The sequence below is a fragment of the Neoarius graeffei genome, chromosome 17 (assembly GCF_027579695.1).
Source record: "Neoarius graeffei isolate fNeoGra1 chromosome 17, fNeoGra1.pri, whole genome shotgun sequence".
In the NCBI taxonomy this organism is placed as follows: Eukaryota; Metazoa; Chordata; class Actinopteri; order Siluriformes; family Ariidae; genus Neoarius; species Neoarius graeffei.
The window spans coordinates 35,415,987-35,440,946 of NC_083585.1; positions in this window are offsets into that span (position 1 = coordinate 35,415,987).

The window sequence follows — 24,960 nt, forward strand, 5'->3', positions numbered from 1 at the left end:
CGTGCTGTAGTGCCCCTCACGCACTGACAGCTTCCTGCTAATGTACAGGACGGGGCGGTCCTCCCCCTCCACCTCCTGGGACAAAACTGCCCCCAGCCCTCTCTCCGACGCATCGGTCTGCAACACAAAGGGGAGAGAAAAGTCAGGGGAGTGTAAAAGTGGCCCCCCACACAGTGCAGCCTTCACCTCAGAAAAAGCCCGCTGGCATTGCTCCGTCCACTGGACCAGATCTGGTGCCGCCTTTTTAGTGAGATCAGTCAGCGGGCTGGTGACGTCCGAATAATTAGGTATAAACCTACCAGCCAGCCAGCCCCAGGAACTGTCTCACCCCCTTTTTGGTCTTGGGCCTCAGGCAGGCCGCAATCGCTGCCTTCTTATTAATTTGGGGACGCACCTGCCTGTTGCCCAAGTGGAAGCCCAGATACCTTACTTCCACCCACCCAATCGCACACTTCTTTGGGTTGGCTGTGAGCCCCGCTCACCTCAGCGATCTAAGGATGGCCCTCAGATGTTCGAGGTGCCTCTGCCAGTCATTACTATAGATGATGATATCATCTAGATAGGCAGCCGCATACGTGGTGTGAGGGCGGAGGACTCTGTCCATCAGCTGCTGAAACGTCGCGGGCGCCCCAAACAGCCCAAACGGAAGGGTGACGAATTGGTGTAAACCAAACGGTGTGGAAAAGGCCGTTTTTTCTCGGGATAGTGGAGTCAAGGGGATCTGCCAATATCCCTTCGTCAAATCCAGCGTCGAATAAAAGCGAGCAGTGCCGAGTCGATCGAGCAACTCATCAATACGAGGCATCGGGTACGCATCGAATTTAGACACCGCGTTGACATTTCTATAGTCCACACAGAACCGGACCGAGCCGTCGGCCTTGGGTACCAAGACCACCGGGCTGCTCCAGTCACTGTGGGACTCCTCGATGATGCCCATTTCGAGCATGGTCTCAAGTTCTTCCCGAACCACCTTTTTTTTGTGTTCGGGTAGTCTGTAAGGGCGGCTACGCACTACTACCCCCAGGGGCATCTCTATGTGGTGCTCTATGAGGTTAGTGCGACCGGGCAGGGGTGAGAACACATCTGAAAACTCGGTCTGCAACTGGGCGACCTCCGTGAGTTGGGTCGGGGAGAGGTGGTCTCCACAGGGGACCGGAGAGGTGCGTGATGCCAATGCCCCCTTTTGGACCTCCGGCCCCAACTCCGCCTTCTCCGGAACCACCAACACCAACGCCACGGGGACCTCCTCATTCCAGAGTTTAAGCAGGTTGAGGTGGTAAATTTGTAGTGCCCCACCCCTGTCCATTCGCCACACCTCATAGTCGACGTCCCCGACTCGCCGTGTGACCTCAAAGGGCCCTTGCCACTTGGCGATCAATTTGGAGCTCGACGTGGGCAACAGTATGAGTACTTTATCTCCCGGTGTGAACTCCCTAAGGCACGTACCCTTGTTGTACAGGCGGGCTTGCCGTTCTTGGGCCTGCCGCAAATTCTCCTGGGTTAGGTGGGTGAGCATGTGGAGTTTTGCGTGCAGGTCCAGAACGTATTGGATTTCGTTCTTGCTTTGTAAAGGTCCCTCCTCCCAATTTTCCCGCAGCACGTCTAGGATGCCGCGCGGCTTATGCCCATATAATAATTCGAATGGGGAGAACCCCGTGGAGGCTTGGGGAACCTCTCGCACTGAGAACAACAAGGGCTCGAGCCACTTATCCCAATTACGTGCGTCCTCACTCACGAATTTTTTAATGATATTTTTCAGGGTGCGATTGAACCGTTCCACTAAACCGTCCATTTGTGGGTGATACACACTGGTGCGGATCGGCTTAATCCCCAATAACCCATACAGTTCGCGCAGTGTTCGTGACATAAATGTAGTGCCTTGATCAGTCAGAATCTCTTTCGGGATTCCGACTTGGGAGATGACGTGGAAGAGTGCCTCTGCAATACTGCATGCTGAGATATTGCGCAGGGGCACTGCTTCCGGGTATCGCGTTGCATAGTCCACCAGAACTAATATAAAGCGGTACCCTCGTGCTGACCGATCTAATGGCCCGACAAGATCCATCCCAATTCTCTCATACAGGGTCTCAATCAATGGAAGAGGGCGCAAAGGCGCTTTTGAAATGGCCGCTGGATTTACTAACTGGCAATCGCCGCACGCTGTACACCACCTACGAACATCGCCGCGAATCCCCGGCCAATAGAATCGGGCCATTATTTGGGCTAGTGTCTTATCCTGCCCCAAGTGTCCAGCCATGGGATTAAAGTGAGCTGCCTGGAATAGCAATTCCCGGCGGCTCTTTGGAATTAAAAGTTGCATGACTCGCTCTTTAGTTTGAGTGTCCTGCGTCACTCGGTATAATCTATCCTTCATAATTACGAAGTATGGGAAGGACGGGGTGGCATTCAGCTGGAGTGTTTGACCATCGATTACTCTCACTTGGTCAAACGCATGTCACAGGGTCTCATCTCGCGACTGCTCTAATGGGAAATCCACGAGGGATTCCCTAATAGAGAGAGGAGGAGCCGGCAGCTCCTCACTCTGATGTGGGGATGACGTGGACTGCTCTGTGACAGCTGCTCCCGCCAAAGCGACACCGGGACCTCCCCCTGTCAAATGGCAGGACCCACTCTTTACTAAGCGTCTCATTAAATCCCGAAATCCCGGCCAATCAGTCCCCAAAATTACAGAGTGGGTAAGGCGAGGATTAACCGCCGCCTTCACTATAAATTTTTCCCCTCGGAAAAAAATGTGGACCGACACCAAAGGGTAGCTGTGAACGTCCCCGTGCACACAACACCTTCACCCCCTGTGCTCCCCCAATGCCTCGTTTTGAACCAGGCTTTGGTGAATTGAGGTCTGATTACAACCAGAATCCACCAACGCCTGATATGTATCCCCTTGGATACTCACCGGAATGCGATACGCTCCGGCCCAATCGAGGGCGGTCTCTGGCGCGTCGGGGATCCGAACCACCGCGCCCACTTCCATCGCCGTGCACTGCTGTTGCAAGTGGCCCAGCTCCCGACAGCGCCAGCAAACCGGCCCGGGCTTTCCCTCTGCACCGGTGATCTGGGGCTCACTCACCTGAGGTGGGGGAGAGACAGACACAGAAGGGAGAAATGGGAGGGCACCACGGGTGTGGCAGGCTGGCTGGGGTGGAGCCAGCCCCCGCCTCCACGGTGGGGGAATGGGGCGAGGACGGGACACAGGAGGAGGGAGAGAGAGAGAGAGAGAGAGAGAGAGAGAAGAGGAGAGAAGAGCCGATGCCATCTGCTGTCCTGCCGCCGGGACAGCCTCCAAATGGTCCGCCGCCAGCTCAACTGCCTGATCCAGCGACGCCGGGCAGTGGCACTGGACCCACTCCGCAGTTCCTGCTGGCAAGCGAGCGACGAACTGTTCCAGCACCACCTGGTCGATGATTTCCTCGGCGTCGCGGTTGTCGGCCCTCAACCACCGCCAGCAGGCATCCCGGAGCTGCTGGCCAAACGCGAACGGCCGGCCGACTTCCTCCAAGCGCAACGCGCGGAAGCGCTGGTGCTGCTGCTCTGGGGTGCGCCCCACGTGCTGGAGGACGGCCCGGCGGAGGTCCGCATAGGCCAGCCGGTGGTCGGCGGGGAGCTGTAGCGCGGCCAGCTGTGCCTCTCCCGTTAGCAGGGGGAGGAGGCGCGTCGCGCGCTGGTCCATCGGCCACCCCGAGGCTTCGGCGACTTGCTCGAAGAGCGTGATGAACGCCTCGGGGTCGTCCTGCAGGCCCATCTTGGTGACGGTGAGGGGAGACGGGCCCACAGTAGGAGCACTGGTGGACCCCACTGACGCGAGGAGGTGCCGGAACGCCTCTCGATCTTCTTGCTGGGCCAGCACCAGGGCCTCGAAGTATCGCTCTTGTTCCTTTCGGAGGGTGACAAGCGCCTGGTGCTGGCTTTGCTGGGCCGTGGCGAGGGCGTGGACCAGGTCGGCGAATGGGGGGGACTCCATGGGGCTGATTGGCTGGTGCTCCACTCCCAGGTTTCGGCACCACTGTAACAGTCCGGTATGGATGCATGGAGCACAGAAGACGGCAGGACAGAGATCAGGTTGATAAACCGTTATTTTTATTGTCACACTTTTCAGTCTAACTTAGAAACCACAGACAGCCACACACACAACTGGCGTCTGGTTCGGGGAAAGCTCCTCTGCTCTCGCTCTCCCTCCTTAAATAGGGCGCGGTCACTGGGAAGACACACACAAACAGGTTAATTGTCGTCAGGTGTAGTGATTCTGCCACTTACCTTCCCTGACTCCGCCCTCCTGTCACAGACCGGTGCTTGACCACGCCCCCACTGCCACAGCATGTTACTGTTTATTTACAGTATTTACAGTGGAATAGTTACAAATGTTGTCTGCCTTGCAGGTAGTGGGTTCAGATGTAAGAGAACAATGGTTGCTGTTCAATGGCAAGTAGTAATTTCACTGATTACTTATAATGTTTATTTTTCTTCTAAAAAGGGGAGATGTTGTGAGATAACCTATTGTTCATATGAGGCTATGATAGCCAGTGGGGGGCTGGGTGTGATGACCTGACCAGAAGCCGGAAGTTTAGTAGGGAAATAGGTGACTGTTAGCAGTGTGTTGTGTGCTAGTGAAATAAACAGAATTATGAGGAACCCATGTCTCCATCATTTCATGACCGAGCCTCACACCAAAGGAAGATTATAAGTCAGAATTTAGGGATATAGTGAGACAGACATTTGATGAAGAGGTATTAGATGATTGGGCAACTGTGGCAGAAGTGGTGAGGGAGACAGATAGGAAGGAGCTGGGAGTTACATCAGGACAAAGAAAGGAAGATAAGGAAACTTGGTGGTGGAATGAGCAAGTCCAGGAGAGTATAAGGAGGAAGAAGTTGGCAAAGCAAAACTGGGTTAAAAAGAGAGATCAAGAGAGCAGACAAGGATACAAAGAGATGCGAAGGAAAGCAAACAGAGCAGTGGCAAAGGAAAAGTCATATGATGAACTATATGAAAGGTTTGATGCTAAGGATGGAGAAAAGGACCTGTAATGAGTAGCAAGACAACAAGATAAAGCTGGGAAGGATGTGCAGCAGGTTCGGCTGATAAAGGATGCAGAGGGAAATGTGCTGACAAGTGAAGAGTGTGCGTTAAGAAGGTGGATGGAATACTTTAAGAAGCTGATGAATGAAGAAAATGAAAGAGAGAGGAGCTTGGCTGAGGTGGAGATAGTGAATCAGGAAGTACAGCAGATTAGCAAGGAGGAAGTAAAGCAAGCTATGAAAAGAATGAAAAGTGGTAAGGCAGTCAGCCCAAATGATATACCAGTGGAGGCATGGAGATGCTTAGGAGAGATGGCTATTGACTTTTTGACTAGATTGTTTAACAAGATCTTGGAAAGTGAGAGGATCCCTGAGGAGTGGAGAAGAAGTATACTGATACCAATATTCAAGAACAAGGACGATGTTCAGTACTGCAGTAACTATAGAGGCATAAATTTGACCAGCCACAGCATGAAGCTATGGGAAACAGTAGTGGAAGTTAGGCTAAGAGGAGAAGTAGAGATATGTGAGCAACAATGTGGATTCACGCCAGGAAAGAGTATTACAGATGCAATATTTGCTTTGAGAATGTTGATGGAAAAGTATAGAGAAGGCCAGAAGGAGCTGCATTGTGTGTTTGTGGATTTAGAGAAGGCATATGACAGGGTGCCAAGAGAGGAGTTGTGGTACTGCATCAGGAAATCAGGAGTGGCGGAGAAGTGTGTGAGATTGGTGCAGGATATGTATGAGAACAGTGTAACAGCAGTGCGATGTGCAGTAGGAATGATGGAGGCATTTAAGTTGGATTTTGGATTGTGCCAGGTCTCGGCCATAAGCCCTTTCCTGTTTGCAATGATAATGGACAGGTTGACAGATGACATCAGGCAAGAGGCCCCATGGACAATGATGTTTGCAGATGATATTGTGATCTGTAGTGAGAACAGGGAGCAAGTGGAAAAAAAAACTTGGAGACATGGAGGTATGAACTAGAGAGAAGGGGAATGAAAGTCAGTATAGGAGCAAGACGGAGTACATGTGCATGAATGAGGGTGAGGACAGTGGCATATTACAGCAGCAAGGAATAGAGGTGGTCAAAGCAGATGGTTCAAATATCTGGGGTCTACTGTACAAAGTAATGGTGAGTGCAGAAGAGAAGTGAAGAAGAGAGTGCAAGCAGGTTGGAATGAACGGAGGAGAGTGTCAGGAGTTTTTTGTGACAGAAGGTTGCCAGCAAGAGTGAAAGAGAAAGTTTACAAGACAGTAGTGAAACCAGCTATGTTGTATGGTTTGGAAACACTGGCACTGACAAAGACAGGAGGCTAAACTGGAGGTAGCAGAGCTGAAGATGCTGATATTTTCATTGGGAGTGACAAAGTTGGACAGAATCAGAAACGAAAATATTAGAGGGACAGCACATGTAGAATGGCTTGGAGACAAAGTGAAAGAGGTGAGATTGAGATGGTTTGGATACATACAGTGGAGAGATACAGGCTATGTTGGGAAAAGAATGCTGGAGATGGACTTGCCAGGTAGAAAGAAAAGAGGAAGACCAAAAATGAGGTTTATGGATGTGGTAAAGGAGGACGGTTGGTGCTGCAGAAAAAGATACAGATCCATTTAAATTAGCAATGTTAAAGTGGATGTTCCTGTATAAACATTGATGAAAAAATTGCTCACAGCATCCTCAACTCTCACCTCAAAGGAGGCAAGCTTGAATACCTGGTAGAGTGGGAAGGCTACGGCCCCGAGGAGCACAATTGGGTCCCAGCTAAAGACATTGTAGACCCACTCCTCTGTAACAATTTCATGACTTTTTTCATGAAGGAAAAGAGGAAGACCAAAGAGAAGATTTATGGATATGGTGGACATGAGGACGATTGGTGTAACAGGAAAAGATATGGAGGACAGGAGGAAATGGAGGGACATTATCTGCTGTGGTGACCCTGAATGAGAACAGCTGAAAGAAGAAGAAGACTCCACCTACCAACCAGGATAAAAATGGATGGATGGATGAATATTTTCTATGCTGTTAGATAGTAGGTCAGGCCTTAATCATAGCTTTACTTACATAATATTTATGGCCAATTTGTTTGTTTCAATGTGGTCACCAAAGGGACTAATTAAAATGAACAATTAACTACAGTTTTTCTTTATATTTAAGGGTCTGTCAAAGACACCCAGTGAGAGATGGTGGACACAGAGCTCATCTGAGATTAATGTACTATGGAAACATTTGAGAGACTGGGGGAAAAATTATTTGTAACAAACATGCTTCACAATGCTGAATTACCATATTGGGACAAAGTAAATTAACTGAGTTATGTTTCCAGACTTTGGATCTCTGATAAATGAACATTGGAATCTAATGTCTGCAGACTCATGTGTGTTTATACATTTAAAAAAACAACATCTTTTTCAACCAGTCCGATATATTGTAATGAGGTTCTTGCAATATGCTTGAATAGTAATCCATTTGTTTAAGAATTTCCTTAAAGGGCTGATGACACGAACATGACTCTATGCAATTTCTTAAATAAACTATACAACATGGCAAACATGTTAGATTTCTGTTATAATTACGTGAAAAGAAGCTGTTGTTACGCAAATATCCAACTTTTAATTGCACAGCGCAAGAAAACTGGGTCCGTGGCTCGCGGCCATGTTGTGACGTCAGCGGGAGAACACGCTGCGGTTCACTGGCTGTTCTACTCATAGACATCCTATGGTTCTACTCTGGTTCTACTCAATGGAAATGGCGCATGAAAACACCGGTGAACTCTCTAGTGCTAGCTCTTCCTCTTCTGGGAGTCTAGAATTGTGTTGATCTCTTCCGAATAGAATCTATGATAGCCTACCCTCTTTACCCTTTGCCTCTCGTTGCTAGGCGGCAGTTACATGAAAGCTGCAAGCTTTCACAAGCAAATACATGACTGATATCACGCCGACTTTATGATTACATTTATGATTATCATGTAGAATTTATAGCTTTACGTACCTTTATCTTATGTCATTTCACAACACATGTTCTGACAGGAGGACTGTCTTTGGATCCGGAATAGCTACTAGTAGACCCCCTCCGGCATACTGGCAGTGTTGCCAGATTGGGAGGAATCCCGCCCAGTTGAGCGGTTTCAAGTGCATTTTGGTGGGTTTTGAACATATTTTGGGCTGGAAAACGTCAGCAGTATCTGTTGCCAGATACTGCTGACGTTTTCCAGCCCAAAATATGTTCAAAACCCACCAAAATGCACTTGAAACCGCTCAGCTGGGCGGGATACCTCCCAATCTGGCAACACTGTGTAGGCACTGCTGATGGTAGCAACACGCGTTTGTGCTGAACTGAACACCCAAGAGATTCTTTTAAGCTGGGAAGGGTGTCAAAACAATCCAAATCGAAGTGTTCAGAGCACAGGACAGATGTTGGTGAGGGCTCCCATTTGTCACGAGTGCGCCTGACTTGCTTCACCCACTTCGCATGCAGCTCGGGATGTCTGGGAAACTTGAATAAACTTACCCCATCCTTGTGGGTTTTGGAGCAAAAGCCGGCAACACAACGCGAAGGCATAATAGCTAATATATATATATATATATATATATATATATATATATATATATATATATATATATATATATATAAATGTATAATAATAATACTAATAATGACAAACTGAACACCTGTCTCATCAACAATAAACTGGTAAGTTAGGAGGAAGGTTCTTTCGCTGATGTCATATAGCTCCTCCTCCTCCATCTCCTGGGTGCTGCAGCCCCGTCAAATTTGCCCAGATAGCCGCGTTTTTTATCATAACTTGTAAAATAGGCGCCTTCGTGAATTAATATATGGATCATCGGGAATTACTTTTTATGTTATAAAACATCGCCAAAGATGTCAAAAACGTGTCATCAGCACTTTAACAGATTAGTTCTTACGGGCATCAGGGTGGTGTAGTGGTTAGCACTGTCGCCTCACAGCAAGAAGGTTCTGGGTTCAAGCCCAGTGGCTGATAGGGGCCTTTCTATGTGGAGTTTGCACGTTCTCCCCATGTCTGCATGGGTTTCCTCTGGGTGCTCCAGTTTCCCCACAGTCCAAAGACATTAGGTTAGCATGGGGTGGCCTTGGGCTTAAGTGCCCTTGAGCAAGGAAAGGAAAAGAGGCAAGGCACCTAACCCCCAACTGTTCCCCAGGCACTGTTAGCATGGCTGCCCACTGCTCTGGGTAGGTGTGTGTGCGCTCATTGTGCGTGTGTTCAATGCTTCAGATGGGTTAAATGCAGAGAGGAATTCCACAAGTGTGATGAATAAAAGTTATTATTATTATTATTATTGTTGTTGTTTTTGTGTGAATGAAGGTGTGAAAATATGCTATCATTTTTGTATCTTTTTTGCAACTTCAGAAGCATATTATTGCCACATTTATTATATGACTGATGAAGTAGTTAATTTGGAATGCAAATGTATAAATGGCATTTTTATATTATATACTTGTGCTATTATATATATAATATTGTGAAAAAGTTCAATATTTTCCATCAGTTATTTAAGAAAGTGAAAATATTATATATTATAGACTCATTACACATAAACTAAATGTTTCAAGCATTTTTCTATTTTGATTTTAATCAGTATGGCATACAGTACAAAAACAAAAAAACATCTCAAAATATTAGAATATTTCATTTCGAGTTTGAGTAAAACAGTATGAACACAGTGTATCTCTCGGTCTAGTTCAGTACACACAACCACAATCATGGGGAAGGCTGCTGATTTGACTGTTGTCCAGAAGATGATCACTGATGCCCTCCACAAGCAGGGTAAGCCACAAAAGGTCATTGCTGAAAAGGGTGGGTGGAAAAGGTGCACAAGCAACAGGGATGGCCGCAGTCTTGAGAGGATTGTCAAGAAAAGTTGATTCAAGAACTTGGGAGAGCTTCACAAGGAGTGGACTGAGGCTGGTGTCAGTGTATCAAGACCCATCATGAACAGACATCTTCAAGAAAGGGGATACAACTTTCTCATTCCTAATATCAAGCTACTCCTGAGCCAGAGACGATGTCAGAAGTGTCTTATCTGGGCTAAGGAGAGAAAGAAATGGACTGTTGCTCAGTGGTCCAAAGTCCTCTTTTCAGATGAAAGTACATTTTGCATTTAATTTGGAAATCACGGTTCTAGAGTCTGGAGGAAGAGTGGAGAGGCACAGAATCCAAGGTGTTTGAAGCCCAGTGTGACGTTTCCACAGTCTGTGATGATTTGGGGTGCCATGTCTGCCATGTCTTTACCTCAGAAAAAGCCCGCTTTTTCCGCATTGCTCCATCCACTGGACCGGATCTGATGCCCCCTTTTTAGTGAGATCAGTCAGCGGGCTGGTTACGTCCAAATAATTAGGTATAAACCTACGATAATAGCCAGCCAGCCCCAGGAACTGTCTCACCCCCTTTTTGGTCCAGAGTTTCAGCAGATTGAGGTGGTAAATTTGTAGCGCCCCACCCCTGTCCGTTCGCCTCACCTCGTAGTCGATGTCCCCAACTCGCCGTGTGACCTCAAAGGGACCTTGCCACTTGGTGACCAATTTGGAGCTCGAAGTGGGCAACAGTACGAGTACTTTATCTCCCTGGGTGAACTCCCTAAGGCGTGTACCCTTGTTGTACAGGCGGTCTTGCCGTTCCTGGACCTGCCGCAAATTCTCCTGAGTTAGGTGGGTGAGCGTGTGGAGTTTTGCGCGCAGGTCCATAACGTATTGAATTTCGTTCTTGCTTTGTGAAGGTCCCTCCTCCCAATTTTCCCGCAGCACATCTAGGATGCCGCGCGGCTTATGTCCATATAATAATTCGAATGGGGAGAACCCCGTGGAGGCTTGGGGAACCTCTCGCACTGAGAACAACAAGGGCTCGAGCCACTTATCCCAATTACGTGCGTCCTCACTTACGAATTTTTTAATGATATTTTTGAGGGTGCGATTGAACCATTCCACTAAACCGTCCATTTGTGGGTGATGCACACTGGTGCGGATCGGCTTAATCCCCAATAACCCAAACAGTTCGTGCAGTGTCCGTGACATAAATGTAGTGCCTTGATCAGTCAGAATCTCTTTCGGGATTCTGACTCGGGAGATAATGCGGAAGAGTGCCTCTGCAATACTGCGTGCTGAGATATTGTGCAGAGGCACTGCTTCCGGGTATCGCGTTGCATAGTCCACCAGAACTAATATAAAGCGGTACCCTCGTGCTGACCGATCTAATGGCCCGACGAGATCCATCCCAATTCTCTCAAACGGGGTCTCGATCAATGGCAGAGGGTGCAAAGGTGCTTTTGGAATGGCCACTGGATTTACTAACTGGCATTCGTGGCATGCCGTACACCACCTACGGACATCGCCGCGAATCCCCAGCCAATAGAATCGGGCCATTATTCGGGCTAGTGTCTTATCCTGCCCCAAGTGTCCAGCCATGGGATTAAAGTGAGCCGCCTGGAATACCAATTCCCGGCGGCTCTTCGGAATCAAAAGCTGCTTGACTCGCTCTTTAGTTTGAGTGTCCTGCGTCACTCGGTATAATCTATCCTTCATAATTGCGAAGTAGGGGAAGGACGGGGTGGCGTTCGGCTGGAGCATTTGACCATCGATTACTCTCACTTGGTCAAACGCATGTCGCAGAGTCTCGTCTCACGATTGTTCTAATGGGAAATCCGCGACGGATTCCTGAATAGAGAGAGGAGGAGCCGGCGGCTCCTCACTCTGACGCGGAGATGACGTAGACGGCTCTGTGACAGCTGCTCCCACCAAAGCGACACCGGGACCTCCCCCTGTCAAATGGCAGGACCCACTCTTTACTAAGCGTGTCATTAAACCCCGAAATCCCGGCCAATCAGTCCCCAAAATTAAAGAGTGGGTAAGGCGAGGATTAACCGCTGCCTTCACTATAAATTTTTCTCCTTGGAAAAAAATGTGGACCGACACCAAAGGGTAGCTGTGAACATCCCCATGCACACACAACACCTTCACCCCCTGTGCTCCCCCCAATGCCTCATTTTGCACCAGGCTTTGGTGAATTGAGGTCTGGTTACAACCAGAATCCACCAACGCCTGATATGTATCCCCTTGGATACTCACCGGTATGTGATACTCTCCGGCCCGATCGAGGGCAGCCTCTGGCGCGTCGGGGATCCGAACCACCGCGCCCACTTCCATCGCCGTGCACTGCTGTTGAAGGTGGCCCGGCTCCCCGCAGCGCCAGCAGACCCGCCCGGGCTTTCCCTCTGCACCGGTGATCTGGGGCTCACTCACCTGAGGTGGGGGAGAGACAGACACAGAAGGGAGAAACGGGAGGGCACCGCGGGTGCGGTGGGCTGGCTGGGGTGGTGCCGGCCCCCGCCTCTGCGGTGGGGGAATGGGGCGAGGACGGGACACAGGAGGATGAGGAGAGAGAGATAGAGAGAAGAGAAGATGCCATCCGCTGTCCTGCTGCCGGGACAGCCGCCAAATGGTCCTCCGCCAGCTAGACTGCCTGATCCAGCGACGCCGGGCGGTGGCACTGGACCCACTCTGCAGTTCCTGCTGGCAAGCGAGTGACGAACTGTTCCAGCACCACCTGGTCGATGATTCCCTCGGTGTCACGGTGGTCGGCCCTCAACCACCACCAGCAGGCGTCCCAGAGCTGCTGGCCAAATGCAAACGGCCGGCTGACTTCCTCCAAGCGCAACGCGCAGAAGCGCTGGCGCTGCTGCTCTGGGGTGCGCCCCACGTGCTGGAGGACGGCCCGGCGGATGTCCGCGTAGGCCAGCCGGTGGTTGGCGGGGAGCTGTAGCGTGGCCAGCTGTGCCTCTCCCGTTAGCAGGGGGAGGATGCGCGCCACGCGCTGCTCCATCGGCCACCCCGAGGCTTCAGCGACTTGCTCGAAGAGCATGATGAACGCCTCGGGGTCATCCTGCGGGCCTATCTTGGTGATGCTGAGGGGAGACGGGCCCACGGTAGGAGCGCTGGGGGACCCTGCCGACGCGAGGAGGTGCCAGAACGGCTCCCTATCTTCTTGTTGGGCCAGCACCAGGGCCTCGAAGCGTTGCTCTTGCTCCTTCCGGAGGGTGACGAGCGCCTGGTGCTGGCTTTGCTGGGCCGTGGTGAGGGCGTGGACCAGGTCGGCGAACGGGGAGGACTCCATGGGGCTGTTCGGCTGGTGCGCCACAATCCCGGGTTTCGGCACCACTGTAGCAGTTCGTATGGGTGGGTGGAGCACAGAAGGATGGCAGGCCAGAACTGAGTTCACAACACTCTTATTTTCACTTTTCAGTGCAAATGTCACTCTCTCAGCCACACACACACGCACACACTCAAGTCGTCTGGTTGGGGAGAGAGCCCCTTTGCTCTCGCTCTCTCTCCTTAAATAGAGCGCGGTCACTGGGAAGACACACACAAACAGGTTAATTCATGTCAGGTGTAGTGATTCGGCCACTTACCTTCCCTGACTCCGCCCTCCTGTCAGAGACCGGCGATTGACCACGCCCCTGCTGCCACACCTATATTCACATGGAAGTGCACAGATGCACAGAATGTGTGCATAATATTTAGGGACAGAAAGTTGCCTACATTGATGCACCTTGAAGTAGAAAAACATCCACTCTATTCCTGATATTATCGATCTAAATTAACCATAGGCTACAGTGGTGCTTGAAAGTTTGTGAACCCTTTAGAATTTTCTATATTTCTGCATAAATATGACCTAAAACATCATCAGATTTTCACATACGTCCTAAAAGTAGATAAAGAGAACCCAGTTAAACAAATGAGACAAAAATATTATACTTGGTCATTTATTTATTGAGGAAAATGATCCAATATTACATATCTGTGAGTGGCAAAAGTATGTGAACCTCTAGGATTAGCAGTTAATTTGAAGGTGAAATTAGAGTCAGGTGTTTTCAATCAATGGGATGACAATCAGGTGTGAGTGGGCAGCCTGTTTTATTTAAAGAACAGGGATCTATCAAAGTCTGATCTTCACAACACATGTTTGTGGAAGTGTATCATGGCACAAGCAAAGGAGATTTCTGAGGACCTCAGAAAAAGTGTCGTTGATGCTCATCAGGCTGGAAAAGGTTACAAAACCATCTCTAAAGAGTTTGGACTCACCAATCCACAGTCAGACAGATTGTGTACAAATGGAGGAAATTCAAGACCCTTGTTACCCTCCCCAGGAGTGGTCGACCAACAAAGATCACTCCAAGAGCAAGGCATGTAATAGTCAATGAGGTCACAAAGGACCCCAGGGTACAGTAACTTCTAAGCAACTGAAGGCCTCTCTCACATTGGCTAATGTTAATGTTCATGAGTCCACCATCAGGAGAACACTGAACAACAATGGTGTGCATGGCAGGGTTGCAAGGAGAAAGCCACTGCTCTCCAAAAAGAACATTGCTGCTCATCTGCAGTTTGCTAAAGTTCACGTGGACAAGCCAGAAGGCTATTGGAAAAATGTTTTGTGGATGGATGAGACCAAAATAGAACTTTTTGGTTTAAATGAGAAGTATTATGTCTGGAGAAAGGAAAACACTGCATTCCAGCATAAGAACCTTATCCCATCTGTGAAACATGGTGGTGGTATTATCATGGTTTGGGCCTGTTTTGTTGCATCTGGGCCAGGACAGCTTGCCATCATTGACAGAACAATGAATTCTGAATGATAAAAGCGAATTCTAAAGGAAAATTTCAAGACATCTGTCCATGAACTAAATCTCAAGAGAAGGTGGGTCATGCAGCAAGACAACAACCCTAAGCACACAATTCGTTCTACCAAAGAATGGTTAAAGAAGAATAAAGTTAATGTTTTGGAATGGCCAAGTCAAAGTCCTGACCTTAATCCAATTGAAATGTTGTGGAAGGATCTGAAGCGAGCAGTTCATGTGAGGAAACCCACCACCATCCCAGAGTTGAAGCTGTTCTGTACGGAGGAATGGGCTAAAATTCCTCCAAGCTGGTGTGCAGGACTGATCAACAGTTACCAGAAATGTTTAGCTGCAGTTATTGCAGCACAAGGGGGTTACACCAGATACTGAAAGCAAAGGTTCACATACTTTTGCCACTCACAGATACATAATATTGGATCATTTTCCTCAATAAATAAATTACCAATTATAATATTTTTGTCTCATTTGTTTAACTGCCCTTAGCTTAAAGAAGTTTATTCAAGTGTACTATGAGTATACTTATTTTTTACTACAACTGAGGAAGTATACCAGTACTTGAAGTTGATTTTTTATAAACTATATATACTTAAGAATTGTATAGTGAAATATACTTGGCTTATACTGAAAGTATAAACAAAAGTCTAAGACTAAGTACATTAATACTAAGACTTACACTTATACTTTAATACTAAAACTTTAGTATACTTTTTACGTTTTTCTGCCACAAAGAACTAATACTTAGTATATCTTGCTCCAAGTGCATAATAAGGTCAAGTCATTGACTCATGCTTAACATTTAATTTATATATTAATATAATATAATGCTGGAGTTTAAAACTTTACAGTATATAGTATGTGTGCTCAATTGCATTATTTTTATGTACCTTAAAATCATACACAAAAACAGAAACTTTTGACTTGACTTTATTGATCAATTTCTCCAGGAAGGAAAGACTTGATTTCATAGGTCTTTGTTTTTGAAATGTTTGAAAATGTATCAAACTTGTTTTCAACATTCTGTCTTGTGATTTTGTAAATGCATCACACTCTCGTGCACATACAGTATAAGTAAACTTTAAGAATATTTTAAGGAGTATATTTCCAGTATATAAATAGTAAGCTACAAGTAATATGCCAAGCAAATTTAAAGTATAACAAGTACACTAGTGAAATAACCAACATTCATAACTCAAAGTATATAACTAAGGGGTGCCGTGGCTCAGTCGACTAAGGTGCCATACCATAAATCCGGGGACCTGGGTTTGATTCTGACCCGAGGTCATTTCCTGATCTGTGTCTCTCTCCAGCTTGTTTCCTGTCTCTACACTGTCCTATCCAATAAAGGTGAAAAAAGCCCCCAAAAAATCTTTAAAGAAAAGAAGTATATAACTAGTACAATGGCAGTATATTGATAAGTGTACTTGTGCTATACTTTAAGCATACGAGAGGGATATACCAAGTGCATTGATAGTATATAGATGAGTGTACTTGTTGTATACTTTAAAGTGTACTTTTACAAACTTAGAATGAACTTTAAAGTATACTTTTATAAACTTGAAATGTTCCAATTTAGTCCGAAAAAGTATTAAATTTGTATACTTTCTAGTACACTAAAAGTACATGGTCTGTAGTATACTTGCTATACTTATACTGAAGCATACTTAATAAAATGAACTTTAAGTATACTACTTTTTGCTAAGGGTGGGTTCTCTGTATCTAATGTTAGGACTTGTGTGAAAATCTGATGATATTTTTGTCATGGTCCTACCTGTGGGGTTCCTCTCTTCAGGTACATCTCCACTCCTCTCCACTCAGCATTACCGGCCACGCCCGCATACACTTCCTCTTATTAACTCTCAGTGGCTGTCATTGGCTGTTGCCTATCACCTGCTCCTCCTCTGTGTGTATTTAAGCTGCTGTCCTCCCAAGCTTCAGTGTTAGATCATCTTCTAGGCGTTGACTCCACTCTTCAGTCCTGGTAAACTGACCCTGCATTTCTGTCCCTTATCTTGCTACCTGATCTGTGACTCTGTGTTCCAGCCTGTTCCCTACTCCTGCCTGTTGTGCTGTCCTGTCTGTCTGCTGAGGGACTGCTCGCTGGGAGACTGCCTGAACACCTAGTGCCATCACCTTACAGCCTCCCTACTCTGACAACACCTGATCCAGTCTGATCTCTGAAGCTAAGTAGGGTCTAGCCTGGCCAGTGCTTGGATGGGAGACCGCAGACATCACCACCATGCTCCCACCAGCCATCCCTGCCTCTCAGTCCTCCTGCCACTGAACTTCACACATGCACATCCTCCCAACTCCCTTTCCTCTGTTATCAATAAAACTCAACATTTAACTGGTGCTCTTGGGTCCTCGTCTGTTTCCCCTGACAGAACGATCTGACCAGCATGGTGATTGAGCCTGCAGCGACTGGAACGTGCAGATGGAGAAATAAACCAGATGGCTGGCAACATTGCATCTCTGCTCCAGCTTGACCACCAACAATGACAGCAGCAGCAACAACTATTTCAACAACAGCATCAGCTAACCCAAGTCCTGCAAGTTCTCACCACTCCATCTGCTCATGTTTCACCTGCTCTGGCTCCCGATCGGTAATCCGGAATGTTTCAATGGTGACCCAAACCAGGTCCGGCCATTCTTGACCAGCTGCCGTATCCAATTCTCTCTGCAGCCCAGGACCTTCTCGACGGAGGGAGCCAAGGTGGGGTATGTCATCACTCACCTGACCGGCTGGGCTTGGCTGTGGGGGACAGCTGAATTCGACCGGCAGACCCCGGCCTGTGCCTTCGCTGGGGAGATGTTAAAGGTGTTCAACCTGGGCTCGTCAAGAACAGAGGCGTCACGAGCACTGATGAGTATCCGTCAGGGCAACCGGACAGTGGCGGACTACTTCCATTGACTTCCCCACCCTGGCGAGGCGCAGTTTGTGGAACATGGCGGCGCTGGTGGACGCCTTCCTCCACAGTTTGGCGGACTACGTCAAGGACGAGCTCGTTTCCCATGAGCAACCCCTGACACTCGATGAGGCCATTGCCCTCGCCGTACGCATCAATCTCCAGATCCGCAGATGAGAGAAGGGGCATCCTAGTCAACCTGCCACCCCCACTCGGTGAGTCTTCCGCTGCCCAGTTCCCGCCTGTCACGCCCCAAAGCTGACATAATCAGTCTGAGCCCATGGAGGTTGGCCGTGCCTCCCTCACCCCTGAGGAGCGACAGCGACGCTTAACCTTCTTCCGTAAACCCCTGCTTCCGCCTTCAGCTTCCCGACACCGCTTGTGCCCTGGCCGCCCTGGTGGACTCTGGAGCCGAAGCTAACATCATGGACACAGAGCTCGCATGGCAGCTGGGTGTGGGGTGCCACCATCTTACTCCACCCGTTCCTGTATGAGCGCTGGGTGGACATCGTCTCGGCACAGTTACACATCACAGCCCCCGTGACAATGCTGCTGTCAGGAAACCACCAGGAGTCCATCCAATTCCACCTCCTACACTCACCCGGCCAACCACTCATCCTAGGGTACCCGTGGCTCCGTCTATACAACCCCCCAACTCGACTGGGAGACTGGCACCATACGAGACTGGGGAAGGGGCTGCCATCAGACCTGCTTGAAGGGAGCCGTCCTGCCAACCAACCAGGAGACCACCAGCTCCAACCCCGACATATCCAAGGTTCCTGTCTGCTATCACCACCTGAGGGAGGTGTTCAACAAGTCCAAGGCCACGTCGTTGCCCCCACACCAACCATACGACTGCGCCATCGACCTCCTGCCAGGCACCGCACCCCTTAAGGGCCGTCTCTACTCCCTGTCAGCCCCGGAAAGAAAGGCCATGGAGGACTACATAAACGACTCTCTGGCTGCCGGCCGAATCCATCCATCGTCCTCTCCTGCCGGAGCTGGATTTTTCTTCGTGGGGAAGAAGGATGGTTCTCTTCGTCCATGCATAGATTACCGGGGCTTGAACGACATTACGGTTAAGAACCGCTACCCTCTGCCACTACTCTCCTCTGCCTTTGAACTACTGCAAGGGGCCACAGTGTTCACCAAGCTAGATCTCCGGAACGCTTACCATCTGGTGCGAGTGAGAGAAAGGGACGAATGGAATACTGCGTTCAACACCCCGATGGGACACTATGAATATCTGGTCATGCCATTCGGCCTCACCAATGCCCCAGCAGTGTTTCAGGTGCTGGTAAACGACATCCTCAGAGACATGCTCAACAAGTTCATTTTTGTTTACTTGGACGACATTTTGATCTTCTCTAAAGCCCTGTCTGAACACACCCACCACGTCCAGTTGGTCCTGCGCCACCTGCTTGAGAATTCATTGTTCGTGAAAGCAGAGAAGTGCAAGTTCCATGCTCAGTCTGTCTCGTTCCTGGGATATGTGGTTACCGAGGGCAGCATACAAATGGACCCTGCGAAGGTGTTGGCAGTGGCGTCGTGGCCGGTTCCAGAGAGCCGTAAGAAGCTGCAGCAGTTCCTGGGGTTCGCCAACTTCTATAGGAGGTTCATCCGGGGCTACAGCACCATGGCAGCCCCACTCACCACACTGACCAGCATCAAACAGCCCTTCCAATGGACTGCAGCAGCTGACAAAGCCTTCGAAACCCTCAAGGCCCATTTCACTTCAGTTCCCATCCTCCGGATGCCTGACGCCGAGTGGCAGTTTGTGGTGGAGGTAGATGCTTCGGATGTGGGAGTCGGGGCTGTGCTTTCCCAGCGGGCAGCTGAGGATGGAAAAATGCACCCCTGCGCCTTCTACTCCCGAAGACTGACCCCAGCAGAGAGCAATTACGACATCGGCAATTGCGAGCTACTGGAGGTCAAGCTCACCCTCGGAGTGGTGCCACTGGTTGGAGGGGTCTAAGGTTCTGTTTGTGGTCTGGACAGACCACAAAAACCTGGAATATATCCGGACAGCCAGGAGGCTAAACTCCCACCAGCGCCGGTGGTCACTATTCTTCACCTGCTTCAACTTTGTCCTTTCCTACCGTCCTGGCTCCCGCAACATCAAACCGGATGCACTCTCCCGGATGTTTCAGAGGGATGAGGCTTCCAAGGAGGAATTAACACCCATCCTCCCAAGCCCCTGTGTCGTTGCTGGCCTGACCTGGGACATCGAGGATCAGGTTCGAGAGGCCATCAGGGACCAGCCAGGCCCCAGCGCTTGCCCCTCCAACCATCTCTACGTCCCAGCTGACCTGAGGTCTCAGGTGATTCAATGGGGACACGACTCCTGCCTGGCCTGTCACCCTGGGGTCACACGCACCCTCCATCTGCTGTCTCAGCGATTCTGGTGGCCATCAATGAGGAGGGACATCCAGGATTTTGTGAGAGCCTGCCCCACTTGCAACCAGCACAAGTCCCCCAGGTAGCCCCCAGCCAGGTTACTCCAGCCCCTGCCAGTACCCATGCATCCCTGGTCCCATGTCTCCCTGGACTTTGTTACTGGTCTTCCTCCATCGGAAGGTAATACGGTCATCCTCACCATCGTGGACCGCTTCAGTAAGATGACCCACTTTGTGCCTCTCCCAAAACTGCTAACTGCTAAGGAGACTGCCCGGGTCGTCTTAGAACACGTCTTTCAGGTCCACGGCCTGCCCAGGGATATCGTTTCCGACCGGGGCCCACAGTTCTCTGCCAGTTTCTGGAGGGAATTCTGCCACCTCCTCGGGGCCACTGCCAGTCTGTCGTCCGGGTTTCACCTACAGTCTAATGGCCAAACTGAGCACATGAATCAGGAACTGGAGAAGGCACTTAGGTGTGTGGCTTTGCGCAACCCCCATGCCTAGGCTCAACATCTGCTCTGGGTGGAATATGCCCACAACTCCCTCACCAGCTCTGCCACCGGACTCTCCCCCTTCCAGTGTGTGTATGGGTATCAACCACCTCTGTTTACCAGCCAGGAGGGAGAAGCCACTTGCCCGTCTGCTCTCACCTACGCCCGCTGCTGCCGCCGCACGTGGGCCCAGGCCCGCACCGCACTCCTGAAGTCCAGTACCAGCTATGCTATTGGGGCTAACCGGCAGAGGACCCCTGCACCCATTTACCATGTCGGCCAGAAGGTATGGTTGTCGGCTCGTGACCTACCACTACGGGTGGAGTCACGCAAATTGGTGCCTCGCTACATCGGACCCTTTCCCGTACAGAAGGTCATCAGTCCCACAGCAGTTCGGCTGCTGCTGCCCAAGACCATGAGGATACATCCCACCTTCCACGTCTCCAAACTCAAACCGGTGCACGAGAGCCCCCTGGTCCCGGCAACACCGCCGCCTCCTCCTCCACACTTCATTGATGGTGGACCAGTCTACATGGTCCGGCGACTGCTCCACTCACAACGAAGGGGTAGGGGCATCCAATACTTGGTTGACTGGGAGGATTATGGTCCTGAGGAGAGGGCATGGGTCCCTGCTGGAAGGATTCTGGATCCGGCCCTCATCGCCGACTTTCATCGACTACACCCTGACCAGCCCTCCATCCGACGGGGTCGACGTAGGGGTTCTCACCATGCGGATCCCCTTCCGGACCCTGCCCCTGCTCCAGTACCCGAGCCTGACACTGAACCGAATCCTGGGCGGGGGCCCTTGGATGATGAGTCTTCCGACAGTGAAGATGGTGCGGAGGCTATGGACACTGACTGGTCAGAGGAATTCTGACCCTCCACCGGTATTCCCCCTCCTCCCGCCCGTCTTGGTGGATCTTTGGCTAGGGACTTCTGGAGCCGTCCCTTGGGGGGTGGGGTTCTGTCATGGTCCTACCTGTGGGGTTCCTCTCTTCAGGTACATCTCCTCTCCACTCAGCATTACCGGCCATGCCCGCATACACTTCCTCTTATTAACTCTCAGTGGCTGTCATTGGCTGTTGCCTATCACCTGCTCCTCCTCTGTGTGTATTTAAGCTGCTGTCCTCCCAAGCTTCAGTGTCAGATTGTCTTCTAGGCGTCGACTCCATCAACTCTTCAGTCCTGGTAAACTGACCCTGCATTTCTGTCCCTTATCTTGCTACCTGATCTGTGACTCTGTGTTCCAGCCTGTTCCCTACTCCTGCCTGTTGTGCTGTCCTGTCTGTCTGCTGAGGGACTGCTCGCTGGGAGACTGCCTGAACACCTAGTGCCATCAGCTTACAGCCTCCCTACTCTGACAGCACCTGATCCTGTCTGATCTCTGAAGCTAAGTAGGGTTGAGCCTGGTCAGTGCTTGGATGGGAGACCGCAGACATCACTACCATGCTCCCACCAGCCATCCCTGCCTCTCAGTCCTCCTGCCACTGAACTTCACACACGCACATCCTCCCTTTCCCCTGTTATCAATAAAACTCAACATTTAATTGGCGCTCTTAGGTCCTCGTCTGTTTCCCCTGACAGTTTTAGGTCATATTTATGCAGAAATATAGAAAATTCTAAAGGGTTCACAAACTTTCAAGCACCACTGTATTTTCAGGGTATACTATCTTTTATTTTTAAGCTCAAGGGCCATCCATCTACATGCTATAATGATATAATCTGTTTGTTTGTTTGTTTGTTTGTTTTCAGGACAGTCTAGGTTATGATAATATTTGCATATTTCCATCAGGCTTTTCTTTCAAGGAAAAGCATTTTGCATTTATGAATTTTCCATGTTCTTGAATGTATGCCAGTATAGGAAGCATGGCAACTGAAATATATTTTCATATGTGTGTGGATTGTCTGGAATCTGGCAACATAAATATGATGGTGGGATAGCCTACTGTATGTTTTAGCAATAATTTATAAAAATATATCATGTACCGATTTAACTATCTAATGTAAGCTACATTAGAATATCAGTCCGAAGTTGGAAACAAACTGTTGCTGTAATTTGCTGTTGCTGTAATTTCAAAACTGGATTCCTTTAGAAAGACAAAAGGCACAGATGAATACTTTATACCATTCAAAACAGTAGGGACTGCTGTTTATTTTGATATATGGTTTGCCATGTAGACTCAGGAGTTAGTGAGGTATTGCGCCAACAAGAACGGGTGTGGAGATGGACGCAGAGCTGTATGCAGAATGTGATTAAATTTGATGTGAATTCATTGATGTTAATTTTATCATAAACCACTTATCACAGCAACTAGTGGGTAGCACTGTTGGGAAGCTCAAGTCATGTGGTTTCATGTGATATATGTATATTAATTGTGTGAACACCATCCATGGAGTCCTAGCTGTTCAAGGAGCTCGCCCATGCCCTCACCACTGCCCAGCAGAACCAGCACTAGGCACTGGTCGCTATGAACAGCAAGCAGGAGCAGCACTTTGGGGCCCTGTTGCAGGCCCAGCAGGAGGACTGCCAGGCATTCCTGTGTTTCATCATGCCTGCAGGCACCCCAGCTACATGATCAGCAGGCTTTCCCCATGTCATCCTGATGAAAATGGGGCCTCATGATGACCCCGAGAACTTCTTGGTGCTCTTTGAGCAAGCTGTGGATGCATGGGAATCATTGGATGAGTAGCAAGTGGCAGTTCCTGTGGCAGGCAGCCATCCCGTCTCCTCTCTTTTTTCTCTCTTTCTCTCTCTCATCCTGCCCCTCCCTCCTGTCCCCTCCCTGTATTGCAGAAGCTGGGGCCAACTCCCCTGCAGACAGCTTCCCGAGCCCATGGATTCCCTACCCCCTCCTTTCCTGATATTTCTGTGTCTTCCCCCCAGGTGAGCGATCCACGCGCTAGCAGTGCAGAGGTGAGGTCTGGGCCAGTGTGATGGTGTTGTGGGGAGCCTGGGCACTTCCAGGACCAGTGCTAGGCAATGGAGGTGGGGGCAGTGGTTTGGATCCCTGACACAACAGAGACCACCCCCAATCAAGCAGGAACGCATCATATACCAGTGAGTATTCAAGGGGGTACACATCACACTTTGGTGGATTCTGGCTGTAATCAAACACTGAGCCACTAAAGCTTGGTTCAAGGGGAAGTGTTGGGTACAGCACATTTGGTGAAGGTTCAGTGTGTGCACAGGAATATTCATGAATACCCGCAGGTACTGGTAAAAAATCCAGTTTTGGGGAATAAATTATAGTCTTGAGGCAGCAGTTAGCCCACACCTCACCCACCCACTGATTCTGGGGACAGACTGGCCAGGGTTTAGGAGCTTAACAAATGGTGGTGGGTGGGTCTTGCACTAGAGCATTGAGGGGGATTCCAGTGTGACATTGGCTGGGGAAGTCATCCCAGAGTCGTCTACGTCAACTCCATGTCATAGTGACATGGAGAGTGGGGAGCGCCCTGGTCCTCCCCATTCTTTTGGGGATTCCCTAGCAGATTTTCCTCTGGACCAGGCATGAGATAAAACCCTGCAGCATGCTTTTAACAAAGAGCATAATCAATGATCAGAATCTCCAGCTGATCGTGGCACTCTCCCACCTGTACTTTTCTGTAATTAAGGATAGGCTATATCAAGTTACACAGGACAGTCAGACTGGAGAACAAATAACACAGTTATGAAAAAGCCACAGGGTACTCGTATTCCACGTGGCTCATTATAACCCAGTGGTCAGACACCTAGGGCAAGATAAAACACTAACCCAACTCATGGCCCATTTATACTGGCCGGGGATTTGCAGGGATGTCTGCAAGTAGTGTGTGGCATGTCAGGAAGGCCAACTGGTAAATCCAATGGCCGCCCCAAAAGCACCATTGCACCCTCTTCTCCTACGAGACCCCCTTTGAAAGAATTGGGATCAATCTTGTTGGGCCATTAGATCAGACTGCATGAGGGTATCACTTTATTTTAGTCCTGGTGGACTATGCAACACGATACCCGGAAGCAGTGCCGCTGCACGCAGTATCGCAGAAGAACTGTAAAAGTATCTACTGAGTTGTGATTCTGAAAGAAATCCTAACTGATCAGGGCATTACGTTTGTCATGTGCACTTTACAAACTCTATGAATTACTAGGGGTTAAATTAATCTGCACCAGCATTTATCACCCACAGACAGACAGCTTGGTCAAGTGATTTAACCAAATCCTTAGGAATTTGTAAGTTTGTGTACGAAGACACTCATAACTAGAATAAATGGCTCGAGCCCCTGGTATTTGTAGTACAAGAGGTCCCACAAGCCTCCATGGGGTTTTCACCATTTGAACTGCTATATGGGCGCAAGCATCAGGGTGTCTTAGACGTCATCTGAGAAAACTGGGAGAAGGGGTCTTCTAATAGTAAAAGTGAAATTCAGTACATTCTTGATCTGTACGCAAAGTTCCACACACTCAGTCACTTAACTCAGGAGAATT